Here is a 15,217-nt window from a genome sequence, read left to right as displayed (position 1 = left end):
ATGGAAGCAAAAGAACATTCTTAATTATCCAATTCATTCTTTCCGTTCCAATCAATACATATATACACACAACTATCTATCTCAACCTCAAGACATTTATGACAAGAAATCTCATCTTGGGTTCATGCGAATGAAACATGAATCCATACTCTCAACAAAACTCAACTCAAGAATATCGTCAATACCTATAAATCTATATACAAGGGTACATTTGTAGTCAATAATATGAAAAATAACTATTTAGTAACTCAAGTCATTAAAAATCATCAATCAACTAATAGTACTTAAAAACATTCTATAGTTTAGGAAAACTTTCAAAAAAACCTTTCTAGAAGGTGTAACTCTTTCACAACTCCTAACCAACACATCTATGGGCATATGGAAGAACTCAATCCATATTTTAGGTTAGCCTTACATACCTTGTTTGAAGACTTTGAAGAAAACCTTGTGTTGGGTCTTCAAGGGAGAACTCAAATCTTGAAGCTCTTGGACCCTTCTTATTGGAAATGGAGAAGAAGAAGAAGGGAGAGAGAGAGAAGCTCCTAGGGCTTTAAGAGAGAGAGTAGGGGCTGAAAATATGATCTCAAAATAGTCTAGGGTGATACATATATAATTTGGGTAAGTTCCCAAATTAACCCTCCTCAAAAGTTCTGAAAATAGGCTAAAAATGCACTTGGTATGATAGTGGCGCATCGCGCCCTTGCAGCGCCAGGCTGATTACGCCTAAAACCTACACACCTCGTAGTGGAACGCCGCGCCAAGGACCAAACTACTGAGGCACATTCTTGGCGCGATAGTGGCGCGTCGCGCCCTTACAGCGCCAAGGCTAATATTTTCTAGGTTCTGGAAATTGGCTTGAAAAACCCTGCACACCTTTTAGTGGCACGCCGCGCCAAAGCCCAAACTACTGAGGCATGTTTCTGGCGCGATAGTGGTGCATCGCGCCACTGAGGCGCCAAGCCCAGTTTTCCAGCAATTGCAACCCAGGCCTGAAAATCTCTACTGTGCTAGTTCATCTTAGGATCGTCATATCTTTTGACTCTGAACTCCAAAAATTACATTCTTGATGGCGTTGGAAAGAAGACTCGAAGACCTTTAATTTGGTAGGTCGTGGGCCACCCAAATCATCATATTTCAAAAGATAGGATCGTTAGAAGCCAACCCCTCATGCGAACTCCTCCTCAAACTTAGCCACGACGAATCCTTTGGCTTGATTTGGTCCTAGGGGTCCTTCATGACCCCACATCACCTCTAACGCTCTTTAATTACTTAGGAACTCATCCTAACTCATGTGAAAAATTTCAAGTCCTCCGGTTCGAGTCTACACTCACGTGAAGAAATGTTCGAGTCTTTGCGAAAAAATTTCCGGGGTGTCACAACACAATACCCCACCCAAATTCCAACTATTTTAACATGCTTTCACACACTCCATCTCAATCTAAAGAAAGGTAAAATCGTAGCCTACCTGCAGGCTAAACACGTGAGCTCTCTAAATCACCGTGCCAGAGCTTTTCCCTTTCGAACTACCTCAGAATATTGCAACGCTGTCAAAAACAGAATCACGACATCGATACGGTCGTTTAGACACTAATTTTATAATTTTTGGAGATGGACCAATTTTGGAGTCTAAAACGGAAGATGTGGGACCTACATATGGAATTCTGGATTTGACGCCCAAAAAAAGTTCTAAGCGTCACCTCAAACTCATAAATTAGATTTATAATATAATTTGGGGTGGAAAAATAACGCAAGACGATCAAACAATCAATTCTCAAATTTTCAAACTAAGAAAACAAACAAGGCAGCCTCTTTACGACATTACTTGTGAAAACCCCCATAATCTAGCCTCAAAATCACTTAAAATAAATTTATATTGACCAAGATACACTCTTCCAAAATTCAATAAAATTTCATTCCAAAAAAGACAAAATCAGTAACGAAACACGCATTTTTATCTCAAACGAAGCTTCCCCCCACATATCTGAGCTCACCACAAAATTTCTCACGAAATTCTCTCGAATTTAGACCCTTGAATACCAAAATTGATTTATATAGGTCAAGAAACAACTTCTCAAAGTTCTTCAAAAACTCAATCCGAAAATAGACACTGCTGCAAATAGAATCACATTTTTTACTTGAATCGAATGCTCCAAATCAGTTTTCAAGCTCTCCAATGCGTTCTCCACAAAAAATCTCACATGTTTTCATTTTAAATCACCCAATTTGGAGCTTTATAGCCCAAGATAAAGGGTTTTAAAGTTGGAGGAAATATCCCAAAATAAAGGCTGCTGCTGCTGTAATTTTTTTTCTTCAGATTTTGGAAAATCCAAAATCTCCGATAGGGTGCTCGGAATTCGTTTGGATTCGATAAAAATAAACCAGATATGGTACCCCACTAAATTTGACGTTCTGGACTCAATGGCGCATTCATAATTCCCATACGAGATTATTTTAATAGAAAGTGGATCCCACACCCAAGAGCCAGTTTAAGCCACATTCCACAGTGGGCCTCGATGTTAGTCCGAAAGCCTCGGAAAGCGAACGAAGGATTGTTCTATACCAAAATAAATATTTTGGACTAACCGCGCAGTCAGAATTTTCGTTCAAGCGCGTTTTCCAAGATTATTGACCAAAGTCAACCATAAGCTAACTTTTAAAGTCAAAAGCGTCAAATAGCCCCAAACTCGTATAGATTGCCTCGATAGTCATTCCAACAGTGCTACTAGCCTAATTTGACCATTTCAGAGCTGATGGAACCATCAGAATTTGAGTTCGAGATCTCATTGATCCAAAACTCGAAAAGTTGCAACTAAACCAACTTAGGTCTTCAAAATACAAAAACGGACTTAGAACCTCTAAAAATTTAACCAACACTTCTTCTAAACCAAAAACCATCTCCCGATTCCAACGGAGGCGTCAGAATTCCATTACGAGCATCGAAACTCCAAAAGTTGACCAAAGTCAAACCTTGGCTTAAAATTCCTCAATTTCTCAACTCAAGGCCTCAAAACTTTGTTACAAATCCAAAATTGATTCTATAAAGTCTCCTAAGCCAATTTCGACATTTTGGAGGTGTTAGAATCGACGGAATTCAGTTCTGATAACTATAGCTCTCATTGACCCCAAATACCACTTTTTAATACTTAAAACTTATGAAAACTCAAAATTTCGAAAGACTTAACTTTTCATAGAATTTTCTAAAAATCAACACCCGGTAATAATCAAAAACGACTCTGGGCATCTAAAGGGAGGGGTAAAAATGGTCATTTTACAAAATTTCCAAAAATGACCGTGAGGGTCATTACAACATCCACTACTAAAAGAACTTTCGTCCGCAAAAGTAAAGACAAGGGTATACCTGGAGGGACAAATAAGACAGGAAATTGCTCTCGCATGTCCTGCTCGGTCTTCCGTGTAGCCTCCTCGATCGGACGATTGCGCCACTGGACTTAATCACAGGGATGGACTTAGAACGAAGCTGGCGAACATCTCTGGCTAGAATAGCAACTGACTCCTCAACAAAATTCATGCGATTTTCCAACTCAACAAAGTCATACTGAAGCACGTGAAACTCATCTGGGATGTACCGGCACAACATAGAAACATGAAAAACAAGGTGTATAGCTGAAAATGCTGGTGGCAAAGCCAACTCATAAGCAATCTCTCCAACTCTCCTTAGAATCTCAAAGGGCCCGATATAACTGGGGCTAAGCTTACCCCGCCTGTCGAATTTCATCATGCCCTTCAAGGGTGACATCCGCAAGAACACCTGATCTCCTATCTCGATGCGCAAGAGTCGACGCTTGCGATTAGTATAACTCTAGTGCCTTCTCTGAGCTTTCCTCAACCTATCCTGAATAACCCAAACTTTGGCTATGACATTCTGAAGTAAATCGGTACTGTGTGGCCCAGGCCCTGAAGACTCAAACGGGGCCATCTGAATACTAGAGTGGTAGTTGTTGTACGCAAACTCTGCCAAAGCTAAGTACTGCTCCCAATGACCCTTGAACTCTAATACACAAGCTCGCAGCATATACTCCAGAACCTATGAACGTATCGTAGATCGTGCTGAGGCTACACATACTGATCTCGAAGTACCTATGAAGGGTCCTATAAAGGTGTCAATTTTGTTTTACCAAAAACCAATTCAACAAAATATATATGGGCAAAGCCACATGAAAAATGAGAAAATCACTTAATTTCGCTTGTGCGGTCCCTAAATAGTATGAAGGTGGCATGGATCGTACCGAGGCAACACGTACTGATCCTCCGGATACTTACGGAGGGTCCCATAAAGATTTCAAAAAAAAATTTAATAGAAAGTCATTTCACCAAAATATTCATGGACTAACAAACGTGAAAAATGAGAAAATCGCCTAGCTCCGCTTGTGTGATTCCTAAATATTATGAGCATGCCGTGGATTGTGTCAAGACTAGATGTACTGATATCTCGGTACTTACGAAGGATCTCATAAGAATTTTGAAAAAAATTTGATCGAAATCTAGTTCACCAAAACATTCATTTACAAACACACACGAAAAACGAAAAATCGCCTAATTTAACTTGTACGACCATTAAATGCTATGAACTTGTCGTGGATCGTGTCGAGGCTATACTTACTGATCTCCTGGGTACTAACTGAGGGTCCCAAAATGGTTTTAGAAAAGAATTGACCGAAAGTCAGTTTGACAAACTATTAATGGGCTAACACACATGAAGAATGAGAATATCGCCTAATTTTGCTTTGTGCGACCTAAATATTATGAACGTGTCTTGAATCGTGTCGATGCTACACAAACTGATTCCCAAGGTACTTACGATGGATCTCATAGAGGTTTCTAAAAAACATTGACTGAAAGCCAGTTCACATGAAAAAATGAGAAAATAGACTAATTCTGCTTGTGCGGCCTCTAAATGCTATGAAAGGCCGTGGATTTTGTCAAGTCTATATGTACTGATCCCCATGTACTTGCGGAGAGTCCCATAAAGATTTCAGAAAAAAATTAACCGAAATTCAGTTCATCAAAATATTAATAGGTTACCACACACGAAAAATGAGAAAATCACATAATTCCACTTGTGCGGTCCCTAAATGCTATGAATGTGTCGTGGATCATGCTAAAGATACACGTACTAATATTCAAGTACTTACGAAGAGTCCCATAAAAATTTTGAAAAATATTAACAAAAAGCCAGTTCACAAAAAATATTTATGAGTTAACACGCACAAAAAATGAGAAAATAACATCTAATTTTATTTATGCGGTCCCTAAATGTTATTAACGTGTCGTGGATCGTGTCGAGGCTACACGTAATGATAAACTCGATTACTTACAGTTTATCCCATAAAGATTTCAAAAAAAGTTTAACCAAAAGCAACTTCACTAAAATATCAATGGGCTAACACACACGAGAAATACAAAATTGCTTTATTCCACTTGTACGGCTCCTAAATGCTATGAATGTTTGTGGATCATATTGAGGCTACATGTACTGAATCCTTGGGTACTTACGGAGGGTCCCATAAAGATTTCAGTTTTTTTATCAAAAGTCAATTCACCAAAATATTCATAAGCTAACACACATGAAAAATAAAAAAATTACCGTATTCCACTTGTGCGACACCTAAATAATGTAAATGCATCGTGGATTGTGATGATGCTACAATACTGATCCCTCAGGTGCTTTTACAGGGTCCCATAAAGGTTTTGGAAAGAGATTAACCAAAAATTGATTTACTAGAATATTGTTGCGCTGAGACATACAAAAAAATGCAAAAATCGTCTAATTCTGATTGTACAGTCAGTAAATGCTATAAATGTGTCTTGGATCATGTCGAGGCTACACGTACTGATCCTTCGGATACTTACGAAGGGTCCCATAAAGATTTTGAAAAAAAAATGATCAAAAAACAGTTCACTAAAATATTCATGGACTGACACGCACGAAAAATGAAAAAATATCTTAATTCTGCTTGTGCGGCCCCTTAATGCTATGAACGGTTGTGGATCGTATCAATGTTACACGTACTGATCCTCCAAGTATTTACAGAGGGTCTTTTAAAGGTTTCAAAAAATATTGACCGAAATTCAGTTCCCCAAAATATAATGGGCTAATACATACGAAAAATGAGAAAATCATTCAATTTCGCTTGTGCGGCCCTAAATGATATGAATGTGTGTGGATCATGCCAAGGCTACACATAATGATCCTTGTGTAATTACGGAGGGTCCCATAAAGGTTCTGGAAAAAAAAATTAACTGAATGTCATTTCACCAAAATATTAATGGGTTAACACATACGAAAAATTATGAAAATCATCTAATTTTGCTTGTGTGGCCCTTAAATGCTATGATCGTGCCTAGGATACACGTACTGATCTTCCGAATACTTACCGAGGGTCTCATAAAAGTTTCAAAAAAAATTGATTGAAAGATAGTTCTTCGAACTAATTATGGGCTAATACACAAAGAAATAAGAAAAACGCCTAATTTCACTTGTGCGACTTCTAAATTCTATGAACGTGCCATGGATCATGTCAAGCCTACACGTACTGATCTCTAGGTACTTATGGTGGGCCTCATAAAGGTTTCAAAAAAATAACTGAAAGTCAATTCACTAAAATAATCATGGACTAACACACATGAAAAATGATACAATTGTTGAATTTCACTTGTGTGATCCCTAAATACTATGAACGTGTCGTGGATCACTGAGGCTATACATAATGATCCCGTGGGTAATTAGGGAGGGTCTCATAAAGGTTTTGAAAATAAATTGATCAAAAACCAATTCACCAAAATATTAATAGGCTAACATAAATGAAAAAAATATGAAAAAATCACTTAATTTCACTTGTGCGGCCCCAAATGCTATGAATGTATCGTGGATCGTGCCAAGTCTATATATACTGATCTCCCGAGGACTTATGGAAGGTCCTATAAAGGTTTCGAAAAAAAGTGAACGAAAACTAGTTCACCATAATATTAATGGGTTAACACGTACGAAAAATGAGAAAATCCTCTTATTTCGCTTATGCAGCTTCTAAATGTTGTGAATATTTTGTGGATCATGCCGAGGGAAAACATACATTTTTCCCGAGTGCTTACGGAGGATTCCATAAAAAATTTGAGAAAAAAATTGACCGGAAGCTAGTTCACCAAAATATTCATGGGCAAACTTAGTGAGAAAACCACATAAATGTTATGAATGTGCCATGGATCATTACGAGGCTACACGTACTGATCTCCCGAATACTTAAGGAGGGACTCATAGAGATTTGGGAAAAAAAATTAATCAACAGTCAGTTTACCAAAATATTCGTGAGCTAACACACGAAAATTTAAAAAGTAGCCTAATTTCGCTTGTGCAACCCCTAAATGCTATGAACGTGTCGTGGATTGTGCCGAATCTACACGTACTAATCCCCAGAGTACTTATGAAGGGTCCCAAAAATGCTTCAATAAAAATAGACTAAAATCTAGTTCACCAAAATATTCATGGGCTAACACAATGAGAAAATCGGTTAATTCTTCTTGTGCGACTTTTAAATGCTATGAATGTGCCGTGGATCGTGCTGAGGCTACATGTACTGTTCCCCTGATATATACGAGGGGTCCATAAAGGTTTCAAAAAAAATTTGATCGAAAGCAGTTCACCAAAATATTCATGAGCTAAATCACACGAAAAATGAGATAATCACCTAATTTCGATTGTGCGATCCCTAGTGATCCCTAAATACTATGATCGTGCCATAGATCGTGACGATGTTACACGTATCAATCCCCGAGTACTTATAGAGGATTCCATAAAGATTTTTATAAAAGTTAACCAAAAATTAATTCACTAAAATATTCATATAGACTAATGATTTTACAAATATATAACATTTAAAGTTCAAACATATACGATTAGAGTTCCCTTATGAACTACTTTCATATGAACTTCAGGTAGAATTGAAAATCAATCATCTATAACTTCAGACACCATATAATTTAAGTTATTTCAAAATATGTACAAGATTTTTTTTTAAAAAAAAATACACATTAAATATTGTAAATTTTATTATTGTGGGCCCCAGGGATTGGAAATTTAGGCAAAAAGCAAAGGGCCAAGCCCACTAAGAGATGATGGGTACATAAAGTAATCCAAAAATTAGTGGGCCATAATAAATACTATTGTCACTTTTTTATTTAACTACTTTAAGAAATTCAGTTGGAGATTACGTCTAGGGATGGCCTACATGGATAAGGTTATCTACAATGGTGCATTGAATATAATAGTTTAATATATTTTTTCCATTATTTGTCATATTTTGATTTGATATGTAAATTAAAAAAGTAAAAACAAAAATTATATCTTATGATTCTAAATTAAAAATATGTTAAATATATCAAAAATATCATTTAATCTAGTGATGTTGAACATATCATGTAGAAAATTGAAATTAAAGAGTTGTAAAGAAACATTCTTTTTAAACAAACTCCAAAAGAAAGAAAAATAAATAAATTAAAACAGGAGTAATAAACAATAACAATAAAAAATATGAATACTTCTCTACCTTAATTTATGTGCCACTATCTGAATTGTGAAGGTGTTAAGTTTTTCTGTGAATTAAGGAATGAAATCTTTAAATTTTTTGACATAAAATTTACATATTTTGAAATTATGTAAAAAGTCCTATAAGTCACCATAATTGATAATTTAAAATATATGAAAAATATATTAAGAAAATTATTATCAAAATAAAATTTGATTGAATATCAAAATTCAAAAAGTGTCACATAAATTGAGCTGAGAAATGAATCACAATCACAATATAATAATAAAAAACAAAGGAAAGGAAAAAAAAAGTGAAATTAAACCAATCGAAGCATGTAATAATGTCAAATATTTCTACCATAATTAAATAATACAACTCTGGGATGCCATGCTCAATTTGTAAAACAAAAAAAACAATTATAAATCATGTTTTAAGTCTCGGGAGAGTTGCTCGGATGATAAGTACTCTTTATTTTTAACTCAAAGATTTTGAGTTCGAATTACTAAGAAACCAAAAAGGGTGGAAGCTCGTAAAAATGAATAAAAAAAACTTGAATAACTGCGATGAAATAAGAAGTTATTTAGACAGTTTAACATTAATATTTTATTTGGATATCATGTTGTAAGAAAAGGATCAAGACGCTGATATTATAAGTTCAAAATGGAGTATCTGAAATAACCAAATTGATTAACTAAAATTAAATTTTAAAAAACAACAATGCAAAAATATCTGGATTAAATTAGGAATGTAATTTTTTCTCTCATTAGACTTGTAATCAAATATGAATTGAAGGGATTTAAAATTTATCTTCTTTAACACCAACTGAGCATTTTATTCATTTTCACAAATTAAATTCTATCTATTTAGTATTATAGATGAAACAATCAAGTCAACTAATAAAACTCTAATGTTATAAGATAAGGTTCGAGAAAAGAGATTGAATTTTTTCATTAAGGATGGGTATGTGTCTTTAGTTGGATGGGTTGAGTTTTAATTAATTAGGGAATAATTTAAAATAGGTCGATAAGAAGGCATTAGCGTAATTTAAAAAGTTAGAAATAAAGACATAAATAAGCTAAAAAAATAATAATGTAGGATGCATTTTTAGCCTGATAGGTAGACAGAAAATAATTTTAGGAATAGTTTTGACATTTTTTCGTATACGAAATAAATATAAGTAATATATTTTGAACCATATGACTCCACGAACTATAGTTTAGTATTTCACGGATCGTATATATTTTAAATTTTAAATTCACTTTCACCGACAACAATATCTCTATTAATCTATTTATTATTTTAATATTAATTAATTTTCTATCGAAATGAAATGAAATAGAAAGAACGCGAAGCACCAATGCTACTTGATACCCTAATGGTAATATATCAAATGTACAAGCAATTTAAGATGATGATGGAATCAACATGGGTTGTGGTGCGATAGTGAGATTGCTTCATCCTTAACCAGAGTTTTTCGGTTTGAGCCCTGGATATGAAAAAAATCTTGTTGGAAGCATCACCCATAATAAACCTTGCATTGCATAATTTGGATTTAATCGAAACTTCACGGACTCCAAGCACCAAATAAAAAATAAAAATAAAAAACAGGTGATGGAGGTTTCACTTTTTTGGTGCAAAGGGGATAAGGATAAAGTTTTCTAATGTTTATTAGTATTAGGTCCCATCAAATATACATATAGCTGGTTTTCCATTATAGCTAGTAAATATGCCACTATGAAAAGTTTAATATTTGCCTTGTCTTGTCTTTGGTTTTATTAGTTGTTGTTGTGTCTTTTCAATTACTAGCCAATTGGACAATGGAAGTTCAAAAGTTGAATTTAGACTCAATGTATACAATTTTAAAATGTATCAAAAAGTAGTGACACTGAAAATAACAATTCTTTGATGTGAGTAATTATGGAATGTTCTCAAAAGATGGTGGGAAAATAATCATGAGTGGCATTAAACGATATAATCACAAGCACAACTCTCCCCACCTATTAACAGTGACAAAATTTCAGATTAAGGAATAAGAAGCATTTTGTGTCTCATTTATTTTTATTAAAATTAGAACATCTTATTTGTATATTTACATAAATTTTAAGATATATATTGAGATTTAGATATATAAATCTGAATATATTTGAATATTAAGATATTGTATTAATATATGAGCATTATTTAATTAAGATTGCTTGTTATTTCAACATTTGAACTATAAACTTATATTTATTTAATCTAAATTATTCTTATACTCTATCAATAAAAATTAGTCGGTAAAAACATAATTTAGTGATGACATGCCTTAATTAAAGGACTTGGATGAGATTTTGAAGCTAAGTATATGCAAAACAATGTTATTGAGTTTTAATGAGAGATCAAGACATACTTATTGTAGAAGAAAAGCTCAAAAATTACGACGAAAAGTGAACTAAGTGCTGCACATTCTTTATGATCCAAGTTCAAGAAGAGGGAGATTGGGGCCACATAAGACCAAGAGAAGCTTGAGTGAAGTGAACAAATACTCAATTTAGGAGCGGCTCTAAAAATCATATCCTAAATTAAAAATATTTTACAATTTTGAGAATAACTTTAGATGTACGGACTAAAGTTAGAAAATTTGTCTAACTTTAGATAATTTGTCTGAAGTGTGGCCTTCTGAAGGCCAAATATCAAGCATTTTTGCCTTAGGTGTGATATGACTTAGCTAGACTACAGATATTTTTTATTGAAGTTGTGGACTTGACCAGGACAACCTTCAGACACTTTTTTCTAAAGTTGTGATCTTGACAAGATTTCAGATATATTATGCCAAAGATAACTTCAAACATTTTTTTCCACTCAAATGGTAAATTTGACAAGGCAAGTTTTAGGACAAGAGGGAGTTGTTCGGATTGTAAGCATCTCTGAGAGCAAAAAAGTGAGAGCTCTTCGAAAGGAGTAAAAAAATAAGAAAGATAAAAATAAGGCAATTTTTATTTTTTTTTCATTGAAGTTATGACTTTGGTAAGACTTTAGTTATATAATGACTTGTCAAGGCTAACTTCAGATATGTTTTACTTAAGTTATGGCCTTGACAAGGACTAAAAGTGGAAAATGCACCTTCTTCTCTAGTTATTCTTGGACTTATTCTATTACTTCTTCCGTTCACTTTTACTTAAATTGTTTTAAGAACTAATTTTAAATTTTTATTTATTATTTTTAATATATCAAAAAAATATATTATTTAAAAATATTTTACTCTTAATATTAATTACTTATTTCTCAAATTATTTTCAAAACTTAATACTAAATTTTAATTAATATGAATATTATAATAAAATATTCATATTTATTTATTTATTTATTTTGGAAAAAGGGTACAAAATTATAAATGAATTATGAAGTAGTTGTTAAGTGGATGCAACTTAATTTGGGGAATAATGACTAGTAGCTGTAAAGTCAAATGAACTTTGGAATTAAGTATAGCTGTCAAAATCTTCAAAGATTGTTGAATTTCATTATATATATAAGAAAGTTTGGAAGATATTTTCTTCTTATGGATAAGTATATTAAACTTGAAGGAATAACATTTGGATACTACTTCTTGGTGTTCTAAGAAAAAACATTTTAGAAGTTAAAGCTACATCTTTGGTAACTCATGATAAATTAGGAACCTAATTAATTAGAGATTCATAAACCAGTGAAATTGGCAAAAATACAATGTTAATACTATCGATTTTTTATTTTTTTTTAGAGTTTAAGTGTCATGGAATAAAAATTTAGAATTATTTTGTTTTTTTTTTGTGTGAATTAGTACATGATTTTTCGAAATATATGTGATTGATTTTGTTTGAGCTCAAATTTTGTAGGTCTATTGATTACGACCTATATTTATTGTTTTCGAAAGATAGATGTTTCTTCTTTTTTTTTTTTGGAGTTTACATGTCATGAAATAGAAATATAAAAATATCTTAATATTTCGTTTGTATTAGTCCCTGAATTTTTTGAAATATGTGTGACCGAGTTTATTTGAGCTTAAATTGTCTGGGTTCATTGGTGACGGCCTATTAAATGATACTCTTATTTTCGAAAGATTAATGTTGCTTATTTGGGAGTTTATGAGTCACTAACAGGAATTCAAGATTATCTCATTTTTTCGTGTGTATTAATGTATGGATTTTTCAAAATATGTATGACCGAATCTGTTTGAGCTAAAATTTTGTGGCTCCATTAATGACGACCTACTAAATGATACTCATTGTTTTGAAAGACGGATGTTTTTTTTAGTTTATGTGTCAAGAAACAAGAATTTCAAGATTATCTCAGTTTTTCGTGTGTATAAGTCATAAATTTTCTGGAATATATGTGTCCGACTCTGTTTGGCCTCAAATTTTGTGGCTCCATTGATAACTACCTATTAAATGATACTCATTATTTTCTAAAAGCAAAAAATCACTCTTTTGATATTTATGTATCGTAAAACGGTATTAAGGATTATCTCGATTTCTCATATATATTAATTTACGAAATTTTCACAATATGTGTAATCGATTATGTTTAAGCTCAATTTTTTTGAATCAATTAATAATGACCTATTAAATACTTGTTTCTATTTGGTCTGTTACAAATTTATACTAGCATAAGAAGTTGTAATTATACCTATCTTATAATCAAGAATAAATTCAATATTTATTTGAAAGAATGGGCTCCAATAACCAGAATCATTTATAGGCCCATAAATGTAAGAGCCCGATAATGTTGAGCCTTTGTCCTGAGGCAGAAAAAACATTGGGCCTAAATGCTGAGCTTGGCCCTTTTTCGCCTATTTTGAAATATCATAAGGAAAAACTTTCTAATTACACAAACATTTCAATCATATTTACTAATTCTCTATTTAGTTTTAAATAGTTACATATTATCTCACTAATTAATAATTTCATATCATATTTAAAGTCAAATACACCTAAATACATGTACTTTTACTACCATATACATATTGAAATATAGATACATAGGGAGAGAGTCGAGCAAGAGAGGAAGAGAGGTGATTGAGAGAGGAGGGAGGCGGGCGACATAGTCAGTGTATCCCAAATATACGCGAATCACATTAGATATATGATTTGAGATATCAGATACATTTTAAATACACTCTGAATACAGATACATAGGGAGAGAGGCAAGCGAGAGAGAAAGAGAGATGAACCATAGAGGAGAGATGAGAACGTGATAGGAATGAGGCAAGAGAGAGAGTCAGTGTATTTCAGATACATATGAATCACACTAGATACATGATCTAGAAAATCAGATACATTTTAGATACATTCTGAAATACAAATACATAGAGAGAGAGGCCATCGAGAAAGGGAGAGAGGAGAGCGACAGAGGAGAGATACAAGTGAGATGGAGAGTGTACCTCAGATACATGTGAATCCACTTGGATACAGTGAATCTAGAATAAATTACACCTAATTTTAATATCATATTTTTTAGATACATGTATCTGGATGCACTAAATATATGTACCCGGGGACCAAAATTTGACACGAATTGTAATTTCAAAAATACACGAGAAGGCACGTAATTAGGCCCTAAAAGAATTTGTGTTGTTTTGCTTGAATAATAATGAATTTTTTTTTTCTTATACTACGAGGTTGTTTGTTACACAAGTTGGGATAAGCAATGATATTTCATGAGTTGAGATATTTCATGAGATTATTTTATCTCACAATCTATATGGGATAGTACACCATATTAGTACAAGTGATGGATAAAATAATCTCAAAAATAACTAATACCTCAAATCAAATATGAAATTATTATTCTTATCACACCTATCAAAAATCATAAAAATAATAAAGATCATTTGGACATAGTTTGAATTTGCGATACTGCAAATTGTATTTCTTTCTCTTAAGATTTATTGGAAATAAATAAGGAAATAAAATGTGAAGACAACTCTAGTTAAATTCTTCTCCTAGTTTGTTTTATCACACTTTTAAAATCGGTTTATTTGAAATTGTTATGTTTATGAATTGATCTTATTAAAGTCATTATAATGCCTATATTTAGTTGATCTTTTCATAATAAAAAATTAAATGAGATTCAATAAAAATAAAATGGGGATGATATCATTAAATATATGCTAAATAATAAAATGTGATAATTTTTTTGGAACGGATTAAGAAGAAAAGAGTGCCACTTAAATTAGAACATATGTCATATGGAATACTAGTCAAATTTAGAGTTTCAAAGCATATTTAATAAAATTAATTTGGTAAAAATATATTTTTAATTAAAATTCTCAAGTCAACACAAACGAAGTACATAGTATAAAATGGGAGTAGTATTTTTGTCTTGAATTTCTCAAACAATATTTATTTTGGGACAATATCTTAATATTTTTTTCTAAATCTAAATGACACTTACACTTTGTTTGGATGGTTGTTACGTATTGTTTCATAATGTATCGTATTGTATTGTGTTGTATTGTATTGTACTGTATTGTTTTAATATATACAATATTTGGATAGATTGTACCGTTCTCTGTCGTTACATAATGTCACACATCCATGATTCGAATGATTAACTTACAAGAAAAGTAGGGTACAAGTTAGAGTTACTATGAAAAGATAGGATAAAAGATTAAATATAATTATTAAATAATAAATAAAGATAAAATGAGAAGAATAACG

Source organism: Solanum dulcamara, chromosome 6, assembly GCF_947179165.1.
Source record: "Solanum dulcamara chromosome 6, daSolDulc1.2, whole genome shotgun sequence".
In the NCBI taxonomy this organism is placed as follows: domain Eukaryota; kingdom Viridiplantae; phylum Streptophyta; class Magnoliopsida; order Solanales; family Solanaceae; genus Solanum; species Solanum dulcamara.
Note: the sequence above shows the minus strand (reverse complement) of the source record.